This window comes from Choristoneura fumiferana, chromosome 24 (assembly GCF_025370935.1).
Source record: "Choristoneura fumiferana chromosome 24, NRCan_CFum_1, whole genome shotgun sequence".
In the NCBI taxonomy this organism is placed as follows: Eukaryota; Metazoa; Arthropoda; class Insecta; order Lepidoptera; family Tortricidae; genus Choristoneura; species Choristoneura fumiferana.
In genome coordinates this window covers 9,301,633-9,316,417 of record NC_133495.1, presented here as the reverse complement: position 1 = coordinate 9,316,417, position 14,785 = coordinate 9,301,633, and the positions used below count along the sequence as shown (strand labels likewise).

At 36.6% G+C, this 14,785-nt stretch overlaps 1 protein-coding gene across 1 annotated transcript in view; it reads right to left on the bottom strand.

Moving 5' to 3' along the window:
- The window catches only part of LOC141441460 (orexin/Hypocretin receptor type 1-like), a 233,215-nt gene that overhangs the window by 60,240 nt on the left and 158,190 nt on the right, over window positions 1–14,785 (bottom strand). The gene's annotated exons all lie outside the window — the stretch shown is intronic.

The following is a 14,785-nucleotide window of genomic DNA, read 5'->3' as shown; positions in this document are numbered from 1 at the left end:
TGCCAATGATAAACTACGGACTCAAAGCTGGTTTTCAGTGCGACCCATTTAAAAAAATAAACTAAACACGACGCCACGCGTAATTTTTAATATCTTAGCAACTCGGAAAATGGAAGAAGAAGGATGGAATATAATAATAATAAAAATAGACAACCCTTGCAGTCCGTACGCATGCATGTACACGTATACAGACGATGTCTATATTGCAAGTCAAAGGTACTGATTTGCTGCATGGCTACTGTGCTAAGAGATCCAGAAGCAGTGAAAGTTTTATTTGTTCATGTATTAAGAAAACGGATTGGTTAGAGCACTAACTTTGGATTTACATTGTAAAATACCGTCAGCAAAAGTGGAGTCCTTTTGGTGATCAAACGAGGGTGTCTGTGACAAGCTGATCGTAAGGTCCGTTTGAACAACTTTGGCATTTGCGCCACAAATTTGCAGTTGAAATAAAAAATACAAAACGACTCCAAAAACCAATCTTAATTTGCCTCACGTTTGCGATTGGTATTTTATACCTTAGATTGCTATTTAAGAGTAAAAATACTAATAATTCTCAAGCAAACTTAGCCGTTAGAGTTTTCCTTGAAAGTTTAATCATCCTGAATTTTTACAAATTTTTCAATTTTTAGATTTAGATTTTAGAGGGGGGGGGCAGCTCGATTTTAATGAAAATGTGCACTTTAAAGTTGAATATTTCGCAAAAAAATCAATAAATCGGAAAATCGTCTGGGCAAACATCTAATGGTTTTAAAATACCTATCCAACGATACCCCCACACTACAGGGTTGGATATTTTATTTTTTTATTGTAGTATTTTGTCGGCATAGTTTACATATATCCGTGAAAAATTACAGCTTTCTAGCATTGACAGTCCCCGAGCAAACCCGCGGACGGACGGACATAGAGACAGACAGACAGACATTGTGAAAATATAAGGGTTCCGTTTTTGCCAATTTGGCTCCGGAACCCTAAAAATGAGCCAATCGCAAGCAAGACCGTAACGTCAAACGGAGTTTTGATACTAACGCCATCTAGATATATTTTGCCTGTCAACAAACCTTCATTACACACGACGCTGTAAATATTTTGATTAAACACAACAGCTATCAATTTCTTCTATCCTTAAGACTTCTACTGCTTCTGAATTATAGAAAAACTATAATTGTTTTTGTACATTAATAATTTTTACAATGCACGTGCTCGGAAAGTGCCTCTTGACGTGGGTCAACATATCCATAGAAAATTAGTGATTCCTGCACGCATCCACAAGTGTGCGTAAAGTTGTATGGATTTACTTACCGCACTTGTGCGGTAAAGTAACTTTTTAAATTGCCAAATTATGTCCAAACTATTGTTAAAAAAATAAGTCTAAAGAGTCGTTATAGTTAGGCTTTGAACAAATAAGAAAACGTTTGATTTAACCAACTGAATATTTACTGATAAGATAATACAGATTAATCGCGACAGAAAAGAGAACGTTAATTATTTTTTTCATGTAAACTCGTATTTTAATTCCGTCTAAAGTTATGAAAAAAAAGGAAATAATTTCTTGAGTCCAATTCGGACCGTGCGACGTCAAGCGCGCGCACTCAGAAAGTTAACCAATGAGCTTCCAGTGCGCGCGCACGACGTAGCACGAACCAATCATGGTTACCCGTTCGCGCCTGTCATGAAACCCCGCCAAAGTAATGTCATAAGTTCAGTCCGGTGAATTAATTTTTGATGAGTAATTAAAATGAAGAGTTTAAAATGATGAATTTATATCTGACTTTACGGCCGCCTTACGTCCTTCACGAAGTACATATTGTCAGTGACAAACTCACGCTGAACAAAATACGTGAACTATAATATACATAACTAAGTTAATAAACCTTTAATTTGATAGAATAATCTACTTCTACACACATGGATATTATAACATCTACCGGTATGTCTTATTCTTATTTATTTGCTTTTATCTATTAGAATTAGTGAACCAATTTTGATTAATTTACAGTTCCAAAGCTAAAAAATCTCGGATTTACGGTAACTTTTTTTGTTAACAGCTGGTAGATTAGATACATAATACATATACTTGATGATAATTAACTATTACACGGATTTATTCACGGGTTGCACAGATATTTAGCATTATAGGAGCGTGCAGGAGATAAGGACTAGCCAATATAAGTGTGGAAAATGTCAAGCAAAAAGGGCTAATAATTAATCATAAAAAATCACGATACTAAAACAAAGTCTCCTTTACCTATCATTAGTAGCTGTAGCTGTTCTAATCTTCTGAGTCAATGATCGTTATGAAAGATGGTTTAATAAAGTGTATACGTTAACGATTTTGGTTTGGCGTGCATATCGGTATGTATATCTACTGCCTGCTACTGTAGTAAAAGGAGTATGGCAAATAAATGATGTAGTCACTGCCTCGATTTTTTTCCTCGCTTAATGCATTGTAAAACGTTGTATGATATACGTGTCAAAGCAGGAAATTCCCAACTCGTGCCGGCTCAAACACTCGCTTCGCTCGTGTTTCAAGTTCTCCGCCACTCGTTGGGAATTGCCTACTTTCCGCACTTGTATCATAATAACTATTACAATGCACGTGCTCGGAAGTGCCTCTTGACGTGGTCAACATATCCATAGAAAATTAGTGATTCCTGCACGCATCCACAAGTGTGCCGTAAAGTTGTATGGATTTTACTTACCGCACTTGTGCGGTAAAGTAACTTTTTAAATTGCCAAATTATGTCCAACTATTGTTAAAAAAATAAGTCTAAAGAGTCGTTATAGTTAGGCTTTGAACAAATAAGAAAACGTTTGATTTAACCAACTGAATATTTACTGATAAGATAATACAGATTAATCGCGACAGAAAAGAGAACGTTAATTATTTTTTTTCATGTAAACTCGTATTTTAATTCCGTCTTAAGTTATGAAAAAAAAGGAAATAAATTCTTGAGTCCAATTCGGACCGTGCGACGTCAAGCGCGCGCGCACTCGAAAGTTAACCAATGAGCTTCCAGTGCGCGCGCACGACGTAGCACGAACCAATCATGGTTACCCGTTCACGCCTGTCATGAAACCCCGCCAAAGTATGTCCATAAGTTCAGTCCGGTGAATTAATTTTTGATGAGTAAATTAAAATGAAGAGTTTAAATGATGAATTTATATCTGACTTTACGCCGCCTTACGTCCTTCACGAAGTACATATTGTCAGTGACAAACTCAACGCTGAACAAAATACGTGAACTATAATATACATAACTAAGTTAATAAACATCTTAAATTGATAGAATAATCTACTTCTACACACATGGATATTATAACATCTACCGGTATGTCTTATTCTTATTTATTTGCTTTTATATATTAGAATTAGTGAACCAATTTTGATTAATTTACAGTTCCAAAGCTAAAAAATCTCGGATTTACGGTAACTTTTTGTTAACAGCTGGTAGATTAGATACATATACTTGATGATAATTAACTATTACACGGATTTATTCACGGGTTGCACTGATATTTAGCATTATAGGAGCGTGCAGGAGATAAGGACTAGCCAATATAAGTGTGGAAAATGTCAAGCAAAAAGGGCTAATAATTAATCATAAAAAATCACGATACTAAACAAAGTCTCCTTTACCTATCATTAGTAGCTGTAGCTGTTCTAATCTTCTGAGTCAATGATCGTTATGAAAGATGGTTTAATAAAGTGTATACGTTAACGATTTTGGTTTGGCGTGCATATCGGTATGTATATCTACTGCCTGCTACTGTAGTAAAAGGAGTATGGCAAATAAATGATGTAGTCACTGCCTCGAATTTTTTCCTCGCTTAATGCATTGTAAAACGTTGTATGATATACGTGTCAAAAGTAGGAAATTCCCAACTCGTGCCGGCTCAAAACACTCGCTTCGCTCGTGTTTCAAGTTCTCCGCCACTCGTTGGGAATTGCCTACTTTCCGCACTTGTATCATAAATAACTATTACCATTTTCCTTATTCAGGTACGAATTGCTTAAAATTAAAAATCAATTATATAGGTACGACGCAATTTCTTCTAATAACATAAACAATGAAAAGCTTCCAATAAACGTCAGTTACGTTTATGGCGTCATTAATACGCTAATTAAAGTTAATTAATGGTATGTCGGCAGTTTATCTGGATAACGCCTAAATGTATCTTTCATGGGCTCATTACCGATGCTTTGCATGCACAGAGAGACGACTGCTCTAATTAAAAATGCCGTTTATTACGGCACTAATATAGTGGAGTCATTTTTTCGTCGGACTAGAAATTCCTTTACTACTCCAAACGGCTGTTTAGAAAGGAATATCGTGCGATGTAAGACCAAGATAATAAGGCTAAGGTGAAAGTTGTCATGGATGTCATGTGGTGGAACATGTCCGGCAGAAGAGCGGATACACGCTGAGGGTGTTCCAGCTGCAGTCGCGCCACTAACGTGCACTTCAGCTCGTTTGTGGTGCGCGTGCCGCGGCTGCTGATGGGGACCATCGCGAGTGCTGTCTTCTGGCCGAAAGACGTCACCGTTCCGGGGCACCATGCCGCAGATGAATGCGACGTCAGGGACTGTGACTCAACGGGGTTTTTTCACCTAATGTCAAGTTACAAAATTTAAAATAAATAACAAAAGGGTCAGATAAATAGTCGTAGGCCTTTAGTGTAAGTTTATTTTTATCATATTTTTAAATTTTTCATTTGTACTTTGTAGTTACAAGTTTACTCGCTTGTGTTTGGTTTGTTTTGGTTTTTACTGTAAGTCCACAAGATAATCTTTTTTTTAATAAATAAATAAATCAGTCAAATAAACTGCCCCGCGTCATACAAGGCGCAAAGGTGCCTAATACACTTGCCGCGTGGCCCCGTTGAACCTCGATGGGGACAACCTTTGCACCAGAAACGACCCAGAGAGCGGGGACAAGATCTTTAGCTAAGTGTCTAGATTCCAATAATGTGCTATACGAGAATTTGTTTTATCTTTTGAAACATTGAAGACCTAAAAAATTTCAAAAGAGCTTTTTAATTGTTAGGTATCCAGAATGAACGCGACAAGTATCGCGTGCCGACATAATGAAATTCAAGACAAATTTGAACAGAATTCTTTACAGAGTTCTTTACTTTTCAACTTTTTACAAAGCGGTGTTTCATGTACACTAAAGATACACGAAACGGTTTTAATAATGTATGAGGTTGAGGGAACGAGTTCAGTGAACGTAACAGAAAACAGAAGGAGTGTCATGTGGAATAAAACTGGTGATGCCAACTTTAGCATTATATTAACATAATTATACTGCTACTCTCGGGACATGGAAATCCCATGTACCATTTTAGGGTTCCGTAGCCAAAATGGAATCCTTATAGTTTCGCCATGTCTGTCTGTCCGTCCGCGGCTTTGGTCAGGGACTATCAATGCTAGAGAGCTTTAATTTTGCACGAATATATATGTAAACTATGCCAACGAATATTTTTTTAAAGTACCTCCCATAGACGTAAAGTGGGGGTGATTTTTTTTTCTCATCCAATCTTGTAGTGTGTGGTTTACTTGGATAGGTCTTTTAAAACCATTAGGGTGTTGCTAAAACAATTTTTCAATTCAGTGATTTGTTTGAAAAATATTCAACTTTAAAGTGCAAATTTTCTTTAAAATCGAGCTCCTCCCCCGTCTAAAATCTAAACCGGTGGGTGGAAAATTTTGAAAAAAATCAGAATGGTATTAAGTATATCAAACTTACAAAGAAAACTATAACGGTTAAGTTTTCTTGACAATTATTAGTAGTTTAAGAGTACATAGCAGCCTAAGGTATAAAATATCTAAACTTGGAATATTCCGTACAAAATACGAAATCCTTCGAAAAATATTAGGTTATACTTTAGGTTAGGTTAGAGTTGCGTCAAGGCGCGAAGTGCCTCAGCCACGCGGAATAGGAGCTCCGTCGACTTTGGCTTAAAAAAATTTGTCCACTTCATAATTAGACAAGTTCCTACTTAAACCAGTTGCTTCTTAGACCACTAGTTATTTAGACCAATGGCTAATTTGCTACGTAGACCAGCTGGTTTTTAGACGAAATGATACCCTTTGAAATAACAGCGCAGTAAATTCCGGTCACCTCGTTGAATCAACTCGGTCAATGTCAACCCGGAATGAATATAATACCGCTCTAACATTCCTGACCTGATGAATACCGGCATGATAATCAGAAACCACTAATTACTGACATGTTTTTCCCGTCCCGTCAGTGTTAGGCAAAATTGCAGCGGCTTCTGAAACGTCAGAACCAAATTAGGTTATTTTCCACAGATTGATTAATCTTCGGTGTCAACGAAAAACAGTGTCGCTAATGACGTGCTGGTAATTATCTGCTCGGTATTTATCAGGACGGGGTATGATGCATACCGGGCTGATAATTCGTGACATGGGTTTCATTCAATGTACGTGTACACAAAAACAGGGTCGGTATCTTCCGGGCCGGTAAAGACTGTCACTCCTTTAAGTTACTTACGAGTAACAGAGTTCTAAACTACTAAGTTTACTCGTTTTTTTTCCTTTTTAATTTTTATTTAAAGGTTTTTTTTAAGCAGTTGTGTTTTTTGTTTTGCAAACTTGACGGTATAGCCCGCCAGAGAAAAGGAAAGTACGCGAAATTACTAATTACATTACAACCAAGGATAATAAATGAGAAAGTTCGTGACTGAAAGAGTGAGTATGTTTGTAACTCTATCACGCTAAAACGGCTGGACGGGTTTGGATGAAATTTGGTAAGTAGGTAGCTGGACATCTGTAATAAAACATAAGCTACTTTTTATCTCGATATTCCCACGGGATAGGGATAAAATCTCGAAACAACAACCGCTGGGCGTAGAGTCATGAAATTTGACACGATTGTTATTAATGTATCGTCAATATAAACCGCAATTTAATTTTCGGGAATGCCCACGGGTTTTTAAAAATCCCGAAATTTTAATTCAACTGCTGGATCTAATGATTTACGTGTGCAATGCCTAAGTTATAGGCCAATTGGTGTCAAGTGTCCCATGATATTTATTTATTTATTCATCAAGTCCCTTATTAAAACCAGTTTTATCTAGAAGCTACATAATGTTTGAGCATGTAACAAAATAATAATTAGGTATACAAATGTTTGCTAATTAGACCTCTATTTACTTTACAAGCGGAGCAAGCACAAGTCAAAATTTATTTACTTACTCTAAATTAGGCTAAATTAAAAGCATGTTGTTTAATTCTTCGTAATTAAAATCTTCGCCCGGAATATTAAACGAGGTCCCTTCCAGTAAGAAAAACCACATTGTAGACAAAAGTTCATATTTTTCCTTCTGCTTTATATTATTACAGGTATAATACGATAATTGACTATTATTTATATGTTTCGTAAATTAAAACTTCACAGGTCTGTTTTCGAATAAAGAAACATTTTTAAGCTACTTTTACAAATGACAAAGTTATAAAGGTTTGAAATTCAAGATTAGACAAAGAAAGACATATACTGGCATGTGACTTCACACGCAAGTCATCCATACTTGCTGCATAGAGAAAAGTGATTGAGAAAGAGACAGGTATATAGATTTTTCATTTCAACCGAATTAAGTTTTCTCTTCGCTATAGGTACTGTCTGTATGTCTATATTTTTAACCGACTTCAAAAAAGGAGGAGGTTCTCAATTCAAGTGTTTTTTTTTGTATGTTTGTTACGCGATAACTCCGCCAATTGTGGGCCGAATTTCAAAATTCGTTTTTAGTTTTAAAGGAAATACTTCCGAGGTGGTCCTATTGACACCAAGTGAAGATCTGATGATTGGATCTTAGAGAAATCGAGGGCTATAGCGATTTTGGCATTTTTAACATAAATTCAAGTATTTACATTCAGAAAGTATCATTGGTGAACTGGACCCTGATAAAGAAAATCGTAGGTACCGGTACTCTGTTATAAAAAAGATATAACTATGCTGTGTTTGAGCTTACTGGTATCGTTGTGAGATGCACTTTAGCTACAAATCACTATAAACAATGACAAAAAAAATAACAAAAGATGGAACCGAGTTCAAAAGCCTCCAAAATAATTTTGTACTAGTTTGAAGTCGGTGCCTCAGCACGAGCCAGCAGGAGTGATTGAAGCCCAATATATAGTATGTAGGTGAGGTAGACGGGTCTATATTGGAATCCATGATATCTTTTGTCCTAATTTCAAAATCCATATAATAACTTTTGCCATAAAGATGCTTTTATATTATGGATTACGAAGGAGACCCGGTTTGAACGCAAGATCCTCTGGTTGAGAGGCCATGCCTTAGGTGAAACCACTAGGCTACCACGGCTTTCTTAGATTGCTTTCCTGGTGGTTGCAAGTGGCAAGTGGTCCTTCATTGTTGCGTTCGAAGGAGGCTTTTGATCAACAGTGAACGTCTTTCGACTGATAATGACAATTTTTTTGTAATCGACTGAATGGCAAACGAGCAACTGGGTCTCCTGATAGTAAGAGATCACCACCGCCCATAAACATCTGCAACACCAGGAGTATTGCAAAGACGTTGCCAACCTAGAGGCCTAAGATGGGATACCTCAAGTGCCAGTAATTTCACCGGCTGTCTTACTCTCCACGCCGAAACACAACAGAAGAACTTTCTAATTACAGCACAGTACAACATAGGCCGTAAAATGCCGATTTCAATATTCATCATTTCACTTCATTATCATACGCAACGCAGTCCCTAAGGCGCGAAGGGAAAGACAAACAGGGCAATGTCAACTCACAAAACATGGTCGGACCTTTGATGCCAGGCCCTTTGGGTGTAGGTAATGAATGGCGGACGCAAAGTTATATCAATCACGCAACTTTGTGTGTGCCTTTTTGTTTCGAAACTTTAAATTGCTGGAAAGATTTAGGTGCCATTTTTTTCGTAAAACTCGTGGTTGGTAGAGTTCCAATCCTACTAACAAAAAGTATGGACTTTTGTTTGGTCTGAAATAAAGTATTTTAATTTTTTTTTTTACTTATGTCACGGAATAAAAACCGAACAAGAGGATGTTAATTTAGTGGATCATCATCATCATCCCCTTCATCCCTAAATTTCATTTTTAATACAAGCTTATTTTGCTGACTATACTTTTTGTTGACAGTACTTGCATTGTCGCCCAAACTACATTTGCATACCAAATTTTCGTTCTGCGGAGACGATCCTGGCTGGACTAATAGTATGTCATTACTAGGTTATTGTATTGTCACGCGATTTACATAAGTATTCCAAATTTGAAGTCAATCTGACTACTGGAAGTTGATCAAATTTAACTTGCAAGATTTGACTACAGATAGACAGACATACAGACTGACAGACAGACAGACAGACAACGGGACAGGTGAAACTAAATAAAAGCTTGTGATAAAAACCGAACGAGAGTATGTTAATTCATTTGGTCGTCATCATCATCCCGGTCTATATACATCCCACTGCTGGGCACATGCCTAAGTTAATGGTATGTTTGAACTACGGCCCAAGCCCTCTTACCTTGAGAGGAGGCCTGTGTCCTGCAGGACGTATATGGGCCGAGATTATTGAATAGCATGTGGGCATTTCTATCTACCGTTGTACCCTGAGTTTTTTTTTAATTTGAGAGGTACTCTTAGATTCCGAGGTGGAAAAACAGGCTTTCCAGATCTATCCCCAAAATACTGTATGGATGTGTCCGTTTTGTAACGAAATTCTTCTTAATAATTTTCGTAACAAAATGGACATATCCCTATAAACAATATTTTGGGGACACATCTGTAGACCTTGTTTTTCCAGCTCGGAATCATGGACTGAGTAGCCCAAATGTTGAAATTGAAGAGATATACTCAGCGTACAACGGTAGATAGAAATGCCCATTGCCCATGTCAAAGCATGCTGTGTTGGGTTGGAAAAGTTAGGTTGGTATAACTGCCGGTGCAAAGGAGCGTATCTCCATAGCAAATTTTTGTTGAAAAGCGCAGTTTATCGGAAATAACTCTAAAACGGTACCCGTAATTATTCGATCATGTTGATAACAATGTTCGTTGTTAGTATTTTATCAAGTTTTACCTTTGTCATTTATTAAATGAATACTTTGCGGAGGTCCATATCAATGAACTAAAACAATTTCTTTCCTTACCCGCGGCCTTATCGATTCGATTCTTTTATTACTTTTCAATCTAGTAATTTTCTTCTATTTTTTTTTAAATATCACTACAAAGCTTTTTCACTTCTCATGCTCGTAAAGTTCGTTTATGCTGGATCCAGGCGACATAAAATGACTTTTTATGTTCTAGTGCATAAAGTAAAATCTTTGTCTAAGACCAAGGTAATCGGGTGTCAACAGCCACAAAGGAAAAAGTTTCTACATATTTTTTAAATAATCAAAATTAAAATTAATCAATAAAACTAAAAAAATATAATTGTATAGTAATTTATGAAAACTTAAAGGTAAGTGAACAACATTGTTTCCACTGTTGCTATTTAATTTCCTCGCAATCCAAGTGAAAAGCAGAGTGTAAAACTTGTGCATTAAACCCATTTTCCCCTCGACGTGTTTATCCACTCTCGCCGTACCGGCTCGGGTGGCTATATGAACGTCTTAGGTAAAATGGCTCGTTTTATGCTAAGTGCAAGCAACTCTAGAAAACATTTCTAACCCTATCGTGTTGTTAGCTCATGGAATGCATTCCCCGAACTTGTGATAAGTGCACCTTCAGGGAACAGTTTTAAAAATAGTTTACACAAACACTTAAAAAAAACTAATAATACAAGTGCAGTGATATGTACACGCATCAGCTCAAAGAGCTGCTAGCGTATTATTTGAATAATAATAATTATGGTTTGGAAGATTAGGGGGGGGGGATTATGGCGACTTTCGATCGGATCGATGGTATCCGAAAATACCTATTCACTTAAGCAAACAAACTTGTTTTTTCAGTTTCTGTTACTCCTTAAAAATATTTATTGTTGTTATTTAACACCTAACCGCGGATAGGGAGACGAGCTGTCGGTAGGCCTCCAACAAGATGGAGCGACGACCTGGTTAAGATCGCGGGATCGCGTTGGATGCGGAAAGCACAAGACCGGTCTGAGTGGAGAGCCTTGGGGCCTATGATCAGCAGTGGACATCTTTCGAGTGACATCATGATTTAACTTATGATTGGTTTTTTGGAGTCTTTTTGTATTTTACACCAAAAAACGAATCCCAGTGCTGGTCTCTTTTTCTAGTTTTTCCGTGCATCCATGTCTCAGTTTGTATTTTCCATATCATGATTTAACACCTAAACTAAGTAGCGGCCATTATAAGACACATAATACTCCAAATTTCATCAATATGGCGTATATTCTAGTTTTTGAGTAAAATGCCTGTGACATATGGAAATATTTTTTTTGTATCACGTGCTTCATGAGTGAAAAAGTTTAGTCGGTTCTGTTATAAAATTCACATCTGTTTCTGTTTCAAGGATATCTATTTCTTTTTTCTAAATTAATTATGTATTTGTGCCAGTCTAATTACATAGTCGCGTGCACGTACAAGCCCAGTTATAAATACGGTGTCTCAGAAATACGACGAAAATGATTCATTGCTCATAAGTCCCTGGAGTAGTTCGTAAATTCATATTACTTCTTATTAAGGGTGTGCCCTCAGTTTGGGCTGCTGGAAAAATCTGTTTTTTTTTCCCAAAAAATCTATACTAATATTATAAATGTGAAAGTGTGTGTGTTTGTGTGTTTGTATGTTTATGTATTTGTATGTTTGTCCGTCTTTCACGTCGAAACAGAGCGATGGATCTACGTAATTTTTGGCATAGAGATAGTAGGCCAGAAAAAGACATAGGCTACTTTTTATCCTGGAAAAATGCGTAGCCCCCGAGGGAACAGCGCGCGATAATCGAATTCCACGCGGGCGAAGCCACGGGCAAAAGCTAGTATAGCTATAATTTAGAATATAACCGTACGTTTAGTCTGGCAGGTAAATAGGAATTCCGTCCGGGATTATAAAAATACCTACGGGAATTTTCAACTTAAAACCTAAAATTGCTAAAAGTGGCTCCGAAGCGGTTACCGCTTCGTGTGCTCTGCCTACCCCATTTGGGAATATAGGCGTGATGTAGACTGTTTTTAAAAACTGGAATAAAAAATATAAATTTCATTTTATTTATTTATTAAATAAACAAAAATTAGGTAACTCAAAACTAAAGAACGCTTAAAATATCTAAATGTTTCTCGCAGTCAAAAAAGTAGGTACAATCATTCTCACTGCGTACTTTCTACGTTTGCCTGCTCTTCTATTTAAATGAAATACATGAAGACGTTGTCATACGTATTGCCCTAATCAGGAATTTAGCTTAATATAATTTACGACATTTTTATCGATGCAGTCGATAAGAACCCGTAAAAACAAGTAACCAGTGCCAAGAAAGAAGTGGCAGTAAAAGTAGAGTATTTTTTCGGACAGTCCTATGGCAAAGACGAAGATTTGCATTTTATGGCTGTACATCTCTTATGGTTTTACGAATACTATTTTGTTACGAGACATCTTTGCAGTCACATGATACAGGAGGAATTTCATGCGGAATACGGATTGCTGAGGACCTGGGTTCGATTCCCAGTGCTGGTCTCTTTTTCTGGTTTTTCTGTGCATCCATGTCTCAGTTTGTATTTTCGATATGGTTTCACGGGATACCCGTAAAAGTAACAAATTTGGAGTTGAAATCAAAAATACAAAAAGACTCCAAAAAACCAATCGAAATTTCATGACTCAAAATGAAAGTGATGTCCCGCCGAGTGTTTTGCTTAGTCTTCTTAGTGTTATTTTTATATCAAGTAGCTGTTGCCCACGAGTCCATCCACGTAGAATCGTTGTGTTGCTCTGAAGATGAGCTCTGGTTGAGTTTAAAATGCATCAGTGTAGTGTGAGTTTGTGTGGTTTGTGTGTGTCCTTACAGTGTGGAGGTCAAGGAACTGCATCAACACATTTCTTGCATCAGGAGAGCAAAGTAATTATTATTATTATTAATATATAAATTATCAGGCAGGCAGTTGCAAGCAACTGATAGGTGCCTGTATCTAGCTGTTCCTTGGTCAAGTATTCTTTGTATTGTTAATGTGTTGGTCTAGCCGGTTCTTAAATTGGTTCACATTCAGTGCTGAGACTACATGTTCTGGTTGTTTGTTCCATATCTTGACCACTCTGTTACGTAAGAAATGTCTGCGAGGATTGTTAATTGTTATAGTTCATTAATTATGAATCTCCGCAACGTAACGCCTAATTCAATACCTAAAGTATTGTATGTACCTACCTACATTACAGTACGAACAAACGTTGACGAACCTGAAAATGTTGATACCTATTATAACGTAGGTACTGATCTTGCAAGAAAAATCATGACAGTTATATCCAGTAAAGTCGAAGGCTATCCATAAAATTGAAGCACTGTCCTTTTAAAAGGCAATCAGCAACAACTTATAAGAATTGGAGCAAGTCCAAACTGTGACCTTCCTTAACGAGAAGGACGCTGTTTATATGTCTTACATAAATATTAGAAAGTATAGGGTTTCAGTTTGATTCCTTTGACAATCTAAATGTTTCTTTGTGAAAATGGACTATGGAGTGATGACAGTGCAATTTTTAGGGTTTGTTTTAGGATTTTTTTACTAGACTGTCCGAAGAAGAGGTATGTTTTTTGAGTGTTCTTTTCATTAATATCAAAGGCGTATTATAAAGTTAGTGATTATATCATGGACAGGGATATTTGGAAATAATTCCGATCCGCATTAGCGATCCCTTCAAATAGCGAACCTACTGTGTTAAAAATAAAGTTGTGTTAAATACTTGTGATGTATACATATCATTTAATAATATTGTAAATCTGTTTAAAATATATATATATATACCTCGTTGAGTTTCTTGCCGGATTCTTCTCAGCAGAGGTTTTTCCGAACCGGTGGTAGATTTTTTTTGACATTCATAAGTGCTTGTTATAGCCTAAATTGAATAAAGATATTTTGACTTTGACTTTGACTTTCGTTTTGCGCAGTCTAATATTTTTTTCATGAAAGTTATAGAAGCGTCCTGTAATGGGGAGGATAAAGTCTGGTAAAACTAATGTTATAAAAAGTTCGATAGTTATATTAAAAAAGTTTCTATCCTCGTATAAAATGAGTTTAGCACGTCATATAAGGGATAGAACTTGTGATTCTAATCAGCAGAATTACCGTCCTCGTCTTTTTTATAGCGTTTATCATATTTTTGCTTGCAATAAATGGTGTGACTATGAATAATTATTAATTAAAACATTTCGTGAGTTAGCAAACGTGTGACGTAATTTATGTTGTGTCATAAAAAATCGAAAATGCAACAAGTACCTACTAGTGTTCTGAATATAAAATTATGCGAGTCAGAGTGCTGAGTGAGTGGGTGAGTGAGCCAGTTAGTAAAAAGCATTTGGGAAAAAAAGCGAATGGAAATTTTGTTATTAGGAAATAACGATTTTAGGGAAATGATCTAACCAACTTTGTCAAATGTAAAGTAGCATACAAACACAACACTAACAACATTCCTCTGTAAAGGTACGTTCACACCCGTTGAGGCAGTAAGAGTACGAGTTGTAAGTCTCAACTGTCTAATTAATACATTCTACTACTCCATTTGCTGGTGGTTTCTTGGAAGTGACGACGGAAATCAATAAATTTTTTGAAGCTAACTGGACAATCAGAACAAGGTACTTCGTGTCGAATGTAATCTGGTCATTTTTAGGAAA